Genomic DNA, 13,384 nt, shown 5'->3' on the forward strand with positions numbered 1-13,384 from the left:
CCTAATAAAATGTTTAAAATAAATAAATAAATAATGTATTTGCTATGAACAAGTGGTTGATCTTGCAAATTCTATCATGTGATCTTCAGCTTTTTTCCCATTGTCCAGGCTTTATTTTCCAATGACTGTTCCTTTCTCTTTGTTTTCAATTTTGCATTCCAATGGCTAATAACTATCAATACATCTTGATGGCATTTTGATCAATTTCAAATGGAAGACTTTGGTACAATTTTTCAACCTCATCTTCATTATCTTTGTTGGTTGATGCCTAAACTTGAATAATAGCTTCACTGATTAGATTCCTTAGATCCAATCCATTGGATATTTCAGATCTAGATAAACATAATCCTATCACAAACAGCATTGCACTTCAAGATAGACCTGGAAATATCCTTTATGATAATTTATACAATGCCATTCTTCTTGATTATTTCATTCCCGGCACCATAAACCATATAATTTTCTAATTCAAAATGTCCATTTCCCATCAATTTCAGCTCACTACTACTTAGAAGGCCAACTTTTATGGATTCTACTTCATTTTTTACAACTGTAAAGTTTCCTACACTCATACTTAGTACATAGGTATGATTATTAGCTGATGTTTTCAGCTGTTTCTTCTCATTCTGAGTCATGCCACAGCAGCCAGGCTTTACTCCCACAGGTTTCACTCCATCCCCATCATCATGATCTGCTTGACTTTGAGAGCATGGGCTCCTTCAGTCATTTTTTGAGTGCTTTTGACCTGAGGAGCTCATCTTGTGGCACTACTGCTCTCAATGTTCTGATTCTTTTCATGAGATTTTCAGTATCTAAAAATGCTTTGATTCTATCCATAAGGTTTTCCATGACTTCCTCCTGGGAAAGGGACAGCCCATTCCTTCTCTGTAGCCTGTTCTTAGCCGGGAAGCTATGCCCTGTGACCCTGCTGCATTTGAAATACCAATGAGCTAGCTCCCAGCATCACAGTAAAACAAAAGCAGACACATTATGATAAACTGATAGTCAAGTAGTGAGAAAAAGACAATGGAGCTCACTATATCTGAAACCCAAAAGAACTAAAGAAAAAAATCAACTCTTGAGTGGCAATATGGAATTATTCTATGAGAAAAATATTGAATGATCCAGAAAATAGCTAAAGAAAATGAAATAGAAAAAATACAGAGTCTCTATACCAAAAATAACTGGTCAACATTCCACCATTTCAGGAGGTGGCATATGAGCAAAATCCAATGTTACTGAAGGAAGAAGTTCAAGCTGCACTGACAGCATTAACCAAGAGCTCCAGGAATCGACGGTATGCCAATTAAAATGTTCCCACAGTTTGATGAAGCACTGGAAGCACTTAGTCCTCTATGCCAAAACATTTGGAAGACAGTTACTTGGCCAGCTGACTGGAAGAGATCTATATACGGATTCATTGCCAAGAAAGGGGACCAAGCAGAGAGCTCAAATAATGAATAATATCACTGATATCACTTGCAAGTAAAATTTTTCAGAAGATCACCCTACAAGGTTGTAGCAGTGTGTTAACAGGGAGATGCCAGAGGTTCAGGCAAGCATGAGAAGCACGTGGAACAAGGGCTATCATGGCGGACGTCAGCTGGATCTTGGGTGAATGCAGAGAATACCAGAAAGATTTTTACTTGTGTCTTATTGACTATACAAGGGAAATTGACTGTACAGATAACTGTTAGAACAAATTTTATAGTCCTTAAGTTTCTTTCTGTGGCTTGAACAAAATTTTTAGGAATTTGAAATCGCATTTTCATTCCTTTATACCTTAAAATTATTTGCTTATCAAATTTTGTTGTTGCTATTTTTTTAACTATCATATCTTTATAAGGCATCAGTAAAAGTAGTTGTTTACCTAATCTGTGTTGAATTATTTTAATTTACCAAGTATTTATACTTCTAATTAAGATAAAATAAATCTTTGAAGAATGCTAACCCAGATAGGATGTCAGAAAAACTAGCCTAAACCAGATGTGTTGGAAACGACCCAGATATATCACCATCCTCTGAGGATGCTGCTGCATTTCAGGTGCTTCTAAGGCAGCTGGGCAAGGGTATCTGAAGCGCATCTGTGAGAAAATACAAAGTCTTTGACCCTATTTTTAAATTTATTTATATTTTTTCAAATGCAATGCTCACCTCAAAATAAGTGGTAATCTGTCAAGTTAAGAGATTAGGCAAATGGAACAGAAACCAGCAGAAACAATAACCTCAACTATTCGAATTTCAAAACTCAGATTATAAAATAACTAAGCTAAATTTGAAATGTGTCACAGTAAATTGGATACTATAAAAATTGACCTATCGGGTTATAAATCAAACCCTTCTAAGCCTGCAAAAATAGATAAATGAAATTTAGAAAATAATGAAGAAATGTATTATCATTTACTATTATTTTATCCTAAGAAGTTGAATTATCTTTGAAAACCTCTATATAAATTTGGAAATTACTGTCATAAACTCAGGTAACTCTATTTCTTTGTTCAATAGGATCTATTTGTTTATCTTCATATTATTTTTATTAATTATTTATATCTGTGTCTTTTATATTTTATTTATTTATAAATATATTTAAATATATAATTTAAATATATTAAATATATAAATAAATATATTTATTTGTTATTATATATATTATTTATTATTTATATCTTGTCTTTTATATTTTACTCATTTTACAATATGCTGTTTATTTTCATTTCACATTCTTGATTGCAATTTCTTCACCTTCAAGTTGGAGTTTTAACTGTTTCTTGTTATAATTCATAGCAAACCTACAGGACAGTGAAGAACTGCCCCTATGAGTTTTCAAGACTCTTTCAGTGAGTAGAAACCCCCGTTTTTCTATTTTGTTTGTTTCCTTGTAATCTGGGACTTTGGGCACATGTTCTAACAGCTATATCTTCTGTGCCAAACCTCCCCCACAATACTACAGCTATGAAACCTTGTCAATGTCTGTTGTTTCATTTTGTTTTCGTTTATACTCTGAACTTCTTCTGACTCTCAATCATTTTATGATTTGAACTGGATTTGAATCTCCTGTGCTCTACTATGAGAAAATTTGTGTTGTTGTATATTTTGTACTTCTTACAACTGGTAGGTTTGTACAGACACTATGGAAATTGATTTGGCGATTTCTAAAACAGATGGAAATTGAGCTATCATACGACTTAGCCATCCCCCTACTGGGCATATACCTAGAAGAGGCAAGAAACAAACCAAGGCCAGACATCTGTGCTCTAATGTTCATTGCGGCACAGTTCACAATTGGAAGGATTTGGAAACACCCCAAATTTCCATCAACAGATGAATGGATTAAAAAAATGTGGTACATACATACAAGTACTACGCTTCGCTAAAAAGCAGTGCTGAATGTATGAAGCATATTGCCGCATGGGAAGAACAGGAGGAAATCATGCTAAGTGAAGTAAGCCAAGCACAAAAGGGCAAGTACAACATGAGTCCACTGAGATAAGTTTATAAAAAAAAGAAAAGAAAAATGCAAAAGGGGCACAGGGAAAAAGCTACTGTACACAAATACTCCAGGGGTGAGGTCCAGATAGTACAGCAGGAGCCAGACCAAATCCAGGGGTACATATGGTAGCCAACTAAAAAGGAGGTGGGGGCGGGGGAGAGGAATAAAAAAAGATGTGTGGAGGGGTAACAGGGCACTGACCCAGCCAAGGGGAGGGTATTGTTTGTGTCTCTACAGGGAAAGAGGAACCAGGCTTAAATCCAGTGTTCCAGGATGCGAATGCAGTGGGCCAGCATGGTGAGGGGAGCCAGTGGAGGGGCCTGAGGGCTGGGCCCCCAAAACAGCTACATGGACAACTGCCCCTCCCCCCAGAAGAATTTACTTTAGAGGATGGCTCTGAAGCTTCAGCTAGGGGAGAGGGGCATGTCTGATCAGAGCACACGGGAGCAAATGAAGGGGGAGGAAGAGAGAGTGGAGCACATCTTGGCCCACCAGGCCTGGAGGACCATATCCCCGCTTTGAACAGCCAATGCACAGTGTGGACCATATGGCTGATCCCACTATGAGACACGACATCCCTCACTGACTCATGGACCTACGGGGGGACAACACTGGAGACTCAGTGTTGGTATTGGCCTGGTCTGACCCCGCGACACCGAGGCAAAACACTAAGAGTGTGGGGCAGAGGAACAGTAGGAGCAGAGCAGGGAGCTCCCAAGGGAGTGCAAAGCCACTCTCTGGGGCCAGAGCGTGGTACCCCATCGGACTTGACTGGAGGACATACCTAGAGGTAAAAAATCAGACCTTGATCTATTTACAGATTTTTCTTTTAAAATTAAAAAAAATATTTTCCTTTTCTTTTTTTTTTAATTAATTGATTCTTTTCTGGACCATTGGTTTTCTTTCTTGTTGTGCTCTCTATTGTTGCTTTGTGTTGCTATTCCTTGTTTTTTGGTGCATATTATTATCTCTGCAGATCTATCTAGATAAGATGAGCTGGATGAACAGTCCGGAGGAAAACAAATGTTCTGAGGGGACATGGGGGAGGGGGAGGCGGGGGTAAGGAGGTGGTGTTGACCAACCCAGGGACAAGGGAGCAACAAATGATCCAAAATTAGTAGCAAGGAGGGTGTGAGAGGCCTGGTAGGGATTCAGCAAAGGCAATGTAACCGAGAGAAATTACTGAAACCCAAATGAAGGCCGAGCATGATAGTGGGGCAAGAGGAAAGTAAAAGGAAATAGAGGAAATAACTAGGAGGCAAAGGGTATTTATAGGAGTCTAAATAAAGGTATGTACATATGTAAATATATTTATGTAGGATGGTGGGGAAATAGATAAAAGATATAGTGTCTTGAGTCTAAAAGGCTTGAAGATAAACAAGAGGCCATCTAGCTCAGAAGCAACAAAGCCCACATGGAAGAAGCACATCAGCCTGTGTGACCACTAGGTGTCAAAAGGATCAGATAGCAGGCATCAAAGAACAAAAAATCATATAATTGTAAATGAGGGTGAGTGCAGAATAGAGACTGAAAGCCCTTCTGTAGGCGACTGGACACCCCCTTACAGAAGGGTCGTAGGGGAGGAGACGAGCCAGTCAGGCTGCAGGGTAGCAAAGATGAAGCATACAACTTTCTTCTAGTTCTTAAATGCTTCCTCTCCCCACTATCATGACGCCAATACTACCTTACAAATCTGGCTAGACCAGAGGATGTACATTGGTACAGATAGGAACTGGAAACACAGGGAATCCAGGACAGATGATCCCTTCAGGACCAGTGGTGAGAGTGGCCATACCTGGAGGGTGGAGGGAAGGTAGGGTAGAAAGGGGGAAACGATTACAAGGATCTTCATATAGCCTTCTCCCTGGGGGATGGACAACAGAAAAGTAGGTGAAGGGAGATGTCGGACACTGTAAGATAAGATAAAATAATAATAATTTATAAATTATCAAGGGTTCATGAGGGAGGGGGTAACAGGGAGGGAAGGGAAAAATGAGGAGCTGATATCAAGGGCTCAAGTAGAAAGCAAATGTTTTGAGAATGACGATGGCAATAAATGTACAAATGTGCTTGATACAGTGGATGGATGTATGGATTGTGATAAGAATTATACGAGCCCCAATAAAATGATTTAAATAAATATATATAATTTTATTTACACACACACTAATATTTCATTTGCCATATCTTTCCCTCTACTGTCTTCCTTCTTCCCTGGATTACCTCAGTTCTTTATTCTTCTATCAAATGCTCCCTTGGGGGTGGGGATATATATAAATTTTCTCAGCACCTGTCACCAACTATGTTCTGTCAAACTCTGCTTTATTTTATTTATTCATTGGTAGCTATTTAGGAATATGTCATGATCTCAATTCTTTGATTCAATGTAACTTAAAATTTTAACTTCATATTATTCAACTATTTTTGTTATTGCAGAAAAGGTCCTGCAACTACTTAATTAATGTTCTATATTTTTTTATTAAATACTTTTATCGGGGTCTCTTCCAACTCTTATCACAATCCATACATTCATCCATTGTATCAAACATATTTGTACAGATGTTGCCATCATCATTTTCAAAGCATTTTCTTTGTACTTGAGCCCTGTATATCAGCTCCTCATTTTGTCCTTGCTTTCACCACCCTCCTTCCCTCATATACCCTCGATAAATTAGAAATTATTGTTTTCATATCTTACATCATCCACTGTCTCCCTTCACCCTTTTTTCTGTTGTTCAGTCCCCAGGAGAGGGTTATATGTTGATCCTTGTGATCGATTCTCCCTTTCTCCTCAACTTCCCCTTACCCTCTTGGTATCTCTATTCTCACAATTGGTCCTGAAGGATTTATTGATCACTGAAATTCCCAACATGATCGCTGAAGACAAAATGGACACATAAGCAAATGTAGTGAAGAAAGCTGATGGTACCTGGCTATCAAAAGACATGGAGTCTGGGATCTTAAACGCTTGAAGATAAAAAAGCAACCATCTAGCTGAGAAGCAACAAAGCCCACATGGAAGAAGCACACCAGCCTGTTTGATCATGAGGTGTTGATAGGATCAGGTATCAAGTATCTAAGACCCAGAACAAAATCATATCAATGTGAACGGGGGGTGGGTGAGCGCGTAATGGATATCTAAAGCCCATCTGTAGACAGTTGAGCATCCCCTGACAGAAGGGTCACAAGGAAGAGATAAGCCAGTCAAGGTGCAGTATAGCACCTATGAAACATACAACTTTCCTCTAGTTCTTTAATGCTACCCCCTGCCCCTCCACTATAATGACTTCAATTCTACTTTACACATCTGACTAGACCAGAACATGTACACTGCTACAGATAAGAGCCTGCAACACAGGGAATAATGTTCTATCATTCACCTCCATGTTCCAATGTCCATTGCAGTGGCTACACAGAATTCACAGACAAAATAAATAATTAAAGAGTTTATTAAGGAAGTTAGCACATTGTAAGGCCAATGAGAAATACTCAAGCGTTTTGTTAATTATCAGGACGTGTTACAAAATTCTGTTAAATCTGCTAACAAATAAGCCTCACCTGAAGGCATTCAGATTAAAATCCCTTAGTTAAATAAAATCCCTGAATTAAGCGACCAGAGGGACCCCACTCTAGTAAGCCTCAGTCCGAAGGCACTGAGTTCCACCTCTAGGAGCCCACGAGTGCAACTTCCACAGTTAGCTGCCCAGAGATGCCTGACTCTTCAAGTGAGCCTCTTTCAAAAGGCACTCAGTTTACCTGCTGGATGGGCCGCGAGGGCATCACTTTGGCGACTGGTTCTGCTGCTGCCTCTCTAATTTTATACCTGTCATCTGGGTGGAGGAGGTTCATGAACAGGAATCTCCACTCCTGGCTCCTGTTAGAAATGAGACCCTTCCTCTTGCTTCTCAAGGGCGTTTTGTATACACAGCAGGCTATCACTGCAGGGAGTCCTGTTTCTATTTACTCACTGGTGACTCCCATCAGGATCTTTGCCTCTATCCCCCCCTTTCAGGGAATGGTTGTTGGGTGGGAATTATGGACTTCGGCTAGTAGAGCCACATTAAATAATTCACTGCCCCTGTAGACCATCCCTGTGACTCAAGTGTCTTAGAGATTGTATGGGGAAGGTGCTTCATTTTACACATTTATTCATCTTTCAGCCAGCAGTAAGGCAGGTGGGAGCAAAGACATGATCACACCTTATAAGATAAAGTCCTCTTTTCCCCCCTAAATAATGACTCACAAGTTTATATATCTTCTTTATAAAATGATTTTTGTTCCATGGAAAGGACATATGAATTCTTTGAATAGCCCTAGTTAGCTTTCTTCCCTGTAGAGTCCTAAAAGAAGCCAATACCCTTTCCTTTGCTCAGCTCATGAATTGCCTACATTTTTACTTTCATTCCTGCAATTCTGTAGCTTCTTGATCATGAATGATCTTTTTCAGAAGATAGAATGAAATACTAGAAAGTGTTTCCTTTCAACTTTTTTTTCAACTCATAGCTTGGAGAGATCTACCTGTAAACAAAGCCTACATTGTCAAAGTGAAATATACCTTTCTGACAAGCCCTCTCACTGACACGCTCTGTAATTTCTTCCTTCACCTTTTCTGCACAATTATAACTTTATAAATTAGTTGAGTTTAGAAGTTATCTATAATGCTGGCATCTACATTGTGAAATGAATGTAATTGTTGCATGTTGAGAGCTGATATTACTGAGCTTTCTTCCTTGGGGAAGTGCTAACAAGTTTCTCCCCAGTGGCTTGTCACCACAACAGAGGGAGCCACACGCCCAAGAAAGTGAGACATGATAGTCTGGCAGGACAGTAATGGAGCAAAGTACTCAACCACAAAACAGATTCACCCTCCATCAGAGGAAATTGATTTTGGGTGTTTCTTGGGGTGGGGGAGTGGGGGTGGTGTTCAAGTGTTGCAAATCCATTGGTTTGACTCAATCCTGCTCTTGCTTTTCTATTGGCCCTTGTTCTTGAATGCTGCTTGGTCCTTATTCCAGCACAATGACTGTTCACATAGTCTATGGTTGGTCTCCATCATTATCATGTGGGTGGTGTTGGGATGCGTCCTCCAGACCTCTGATGGAATGGACTGAGTGAAGTCATTTAGGATAGGTTATTTAGACCACTAACAGACCCTGACAGTTAAGAATAGCTCCACATCAAGAATAACTAGCCCCCTAAGAGACTACTCCCTTGATGGTTCAGCTTCTTCAACCATGCTATATTGATGAGTTGTAGAGTGAGAAGTATATAATTGTGGGTGGGCTTGGTCCTGCTGAAATTGTACTCTTCAGCCTACATGAAGGAGGAAGGCTTGGTCTCAAATTTCTCTTAAATGTTGGAATATTTCATTTCTGTTGTTCTCAGTTTTATGTTTTATTTGCAAATTTGGGTAAGGGAAAAGTCATTTGACCTATTTCAGTTCTCCATAACAGGTCAAAAGAGGAAATTCCCTAAATCCAAGTTCATATCCCTTCTAAATGTTATCATAGTTTCACTAACTTTCCGTCGTATCTCTGATCATTGCAAATGATTTACACATTTCAGAGTTTCTAGTTTCTCCAGTAGATTAGAACTTCGGAGACTACATTGTCTAGCATGATAGTTTCTTAAAAAATAATTGATAATTTAAATAATTATGCTATAAAAGTAACAGTGAAATGACAATTCTTAAGATCCTAATGTATTCATATTCAAAAAAGTCCAGTTACTTCAGTTAAGAAATTATTGGAAAAATCCATATAATTTTGCAGCAATTATAAATCTTGAAATACTTCATTTGATCATGTTTGGGGGATGCAACCTATTTTTGCTTCTAGAATCCCTCAGAGACTACTCTAGCTCTTTACCATACATTAGAAATTGACAGCTCACTAACAGCTCATTAGGAATGCTGTTAACTATGTAAAAGAAATATATGCTGCATAGCAGTTTTACTTGCGAAATGTATTGAAATTTGGGTTAGATTCAGCATTTTAGGAAATAATACATCAGCCTTTTAATTACTTGGAAACACACACACGCATGGTTAAAATGACAGAATAAAAAGTCCAGAAATTCCCACATATTTCAAAAGTACCTCATATGACATCACTTTTTTCATGTTATTTTTCTCTGGCTGCCAATTTATAAAGAATATCTGTCAATCTCAAATTCCCTTGAAAACAGATTCGCTCATCATTCAGTCAAGATTCCTGTTATAAAGTTACTTTCTAAACTTTGGAATTAAATTTGATTCGGTATTCTATTGTCAGTCTATTCAGACTCATAGTTGCTCTACAGGACAGATTAGAACTGTCCCCATAAAGTCCTCAGCTGTAACCTTTATAGGAGTAGATTTCCAGATCTCTTCTCATGTGGAACCATTTGCGGGCTTGAACCACAGAGCTTTTGCAACACCATGACTTCTATTGGAGGTAATAGAAATTGCAAACTTATCTTGTATGATATACAAAAAGGAATAGATACTAATTTGCGCGGGGTGGAGGGGGGGGAAGAAAGCAAGGTAAAAAAGCTCTAAAAATAAATAAATAAATAAAGCTCTCACCTACATTTTGGACCAAACTAAAAGACTTAAAACAATTTATCCAGTGAAAAGCAAGCTATATAACTTGCAAAAATATTAGAAAATAGCAGTTTCTTTACACTAATACTGCAGTTATGTTCTAATACAATAACAGCTGGCTTTAGTGATATGTTGTTAATTTCCTATGAGTCAGTTCCAACTCATTTTAACCCTCTGTACGACAGCAGAAAACACTCTATACTCTTGCACCATCATCCCAATTGGTGCTGCTGTAGCTCAATAATCATCTCTTTGGTGTCTTGAGGTCACCTTAAAGACTCAGGTGAGTTTAACCCAAGCACCCTACCATCATGTTCACTCAAAGTGTACAGGGTTTTTGAGGCTGTTAAGATTTTTAAGAATCATTTTATTTGGGGCTCTTATAACTTTTAGCACAATCTATACATTCACACATTGTGTCAAGCACATTGTTGCCATCATCATTTTCAAAACATTTTCGTACTATTGAGCCCTTGGTATCAGCTCATTTCCTCCCACCTTCTGTGCCTCATGAACCCTTGATAATTTAAATTATTTTTTTCTTGTCTTACACCAACTGCTGTCTCCCTTCACCTACTTTTTTACTGTTTGTCCCTGTGGGAGGGGGTTATATGCCGATCATCGTGATCGGATCACCCTCCTCCCCTTTCTACACCTTCAACTTACCCTCCTGGTATCAGTACTCTCATTATTTATCCTCATGGGTTTATCTGTCCTGGATTTCCTGTGTTGTGAGCTCTTAGATATACCAGTGAACATGCTTGGGTCTAGCCGGATTTGTAAGGTAGAAATGGGGTCATGATAGTGCAGGGGGGGGCGGAGCATTAAAGAAATAGAGGAAAGTTATGTGCTTTATCGGTGCTATACTGCACCCTGATTGGTTCTTCTCTTTCTTGTGACCCTTCTGTGAGGTATGTCCAATCATCTACAGGTGGGCTTTTGGTCTCTACTTTGCCCTTTCCCTCATTCACATCGAAATGATTTTTTATTTTGGGTCTTTGATGCCTGATATCTGATCCCATTGACACCTCATGATTACACAGGCTTGCGTGCTTTTTCCATGTGGGCTTTGTTGCTTCTCAGCCAGATAGCCACTTGTTTATCTTCTAGGCTTTAAGACCCCAGATTTGATATTGTTTGATAGCTCGGCAGTATCAGCTTTCTTCACCACATTTGCTTTTGTCTCCAGTGATCATGTTGGGAAGATGAACATCACAGAATGCAGGATTATTAGATCCAAGTGGTGTTCTTACATTAAAGGAGTACTTGGATAGAGGCCCAATGTCCATCTTCTGCCTTAATACTTAACAAATAAATGTATGTACATAGCTCTATTTCCCCATCATTGTATATAATATGTGTATATATGTACATGCCTGTATTTAGACATCTATAAATGTCCTTTGCCTCCTAGTTCTTTCCTCTATTTCCTTTTACTTTCCTCTTGTCACACTATCATATTCCATCTTCATTCCAGTTTCAGTAATTCCTCTTGGCTACACTGCCCTTGATCAAGCCCTACTAGGCATCCTACACCCTCCTTGCCATCAATTTTAGATCATTTGTCTTTCCCTTATCCCTGTGTTTATTGGCAGACCCTTCCTTTCCACCCAGTTCCCCCTCTCCCAGTCCCCCAGAACTGTTGGTCCATTGTTTTCTCCTCTGGATTGTTTATCCCACCAACTTATTTAGATAGACATGGAGAGACAATAATAAGCAAAAAAAAAAAAAAAAGACAAAGAAAAATATAACAACAAAAGAAAACAAAAAAACAAAGCAACAAAAACTAATGGTAATAAAAGTCTACAAATAGTTCCAGTACTGTCTGTTGATCTTTATGGGTGTTTTGCATTGAATCTGATGGGTGCCATGCCCTGGCCCCAGAGTCTATTTTTGGTATTCCTCAGGGATTTCACTGCTTTGCTCCCACTGCTGCTCTGTTGCATTCCCTTAGTGTTTTGCCCTGGTTTGGTAGGGTAAGATCAGGCACAATTCCCGTACTGTGTCTCCAGTTTTGCCCCTCATAGCATAATGGGTCAGTGAGGGATGTTGTGACTCATGGTGGGGCTAGCCCTATGGTCCTCTCTGCGCATTTGCTGGAGCTGAAATATTGACCTCGGGCCTTGGTGGGCTAGGATGTGTTCCACACTCTCTCCTTCCTTCTTCATCTGCTCCTGATCAGAAGTGCCTCTCCCACTGAGCTGCAGCTTCAGTGGCCTCTGAAGTGCATGGGGGTTTGGGGGGATGCCACATAGTTGGGATTGGGGCTGGTCCTGCAGACCTTTGTATTAGTTTGCTGTTTCATGCTGGTATTAATTTTTATGTGAACTGTTAGCCTCATCTTTATCTCTCAGAACAGATGTTAGGATTGAACGGCTGGTGTTGTACCAGTCTAATGCTTACCCAAAAGCATTTCCAGGGCTGGACTCTTCGTGCCTGACTCAAGCCAACGATACCATATTCAAAGCTGTCACTTCTTCAGTGTTCTTATTCATTGTCTAGTGTTCAGGGCAATAGAAAATGCCCTGATTCTGTGAATTAGAAATCTGTAAAATAATTGACACCTTTGAATTATAATGGTGTTGTGGAAGACTATAGACTTATACTAAAGACTGCCAAAATAACAGATCCTTGCTCAATTTTCACCAAAGCAGCAGTAAAACTATCAAAAACATATTGCACTGGGAAAATTGGGCAAATCTGTTGTTCCAACTCACAGCAACTCTAACTACAACGTAAGAAAACAAAAAAAAAACACTGTTTGGTCCTGCGTCATCTTCACAATTGTTCTCATGTTTAAGCCCATTTGAGAAAGCCCTCTTTAAAGTGTTGAGGAGCAAGGATGTCACTTGAGGACTAAGGTGTGCCTGACATGAGTTATGGTATTTTCAATGATTCCTATGCATATGAATGTTGGACCATGAATAAGAAACCCCAAAAGATAAAAAATGGTGAATTTGAATTATGAGGTTGATTAAAAATATGGAAAGTATCTTTTTGTGCCAGAAGAACAAAGAAATCAGTTTGGGAAGAAGTATAGACAAAATGCTCCTTATAATCAGGGCTGGAAAAATTTTTGTCTCTCATCCTTTAAACATGTTATCAGCAGTGAAAAGGTCATCATGCATGGTAAAATATGGGGTCAGCAAAAAGAGAAAAACTCTTGAGTATCAGTCCAAAGAACCAGTGGTTGATTAGCCAGACACAGGATACAGACGCAGCATAAAAACAAGCAAGCGTTTCCACAGCATTTAACTATATAGGAAGTAGATCATTCTCCCCATCCCCAAGGAAATATTCTTGCAATTCCA

Source organism: Echinops telfairi, unplaced genomic scaffold (genome assembly GCF_000313985.2).
Source record: "Echinops telfairi isolate 266 unplaced genomic scaffold, ASM31398v2 ScPeMD7_3533;HRSCAF=4204_1, whole genome shotgun sequence".
Lineage (NCBI taxonomy): Eukaryota > Metazoa > Chordata > Mammalia > Afrosoricida > Tenrecidae > Echinops > Echinops telfairi.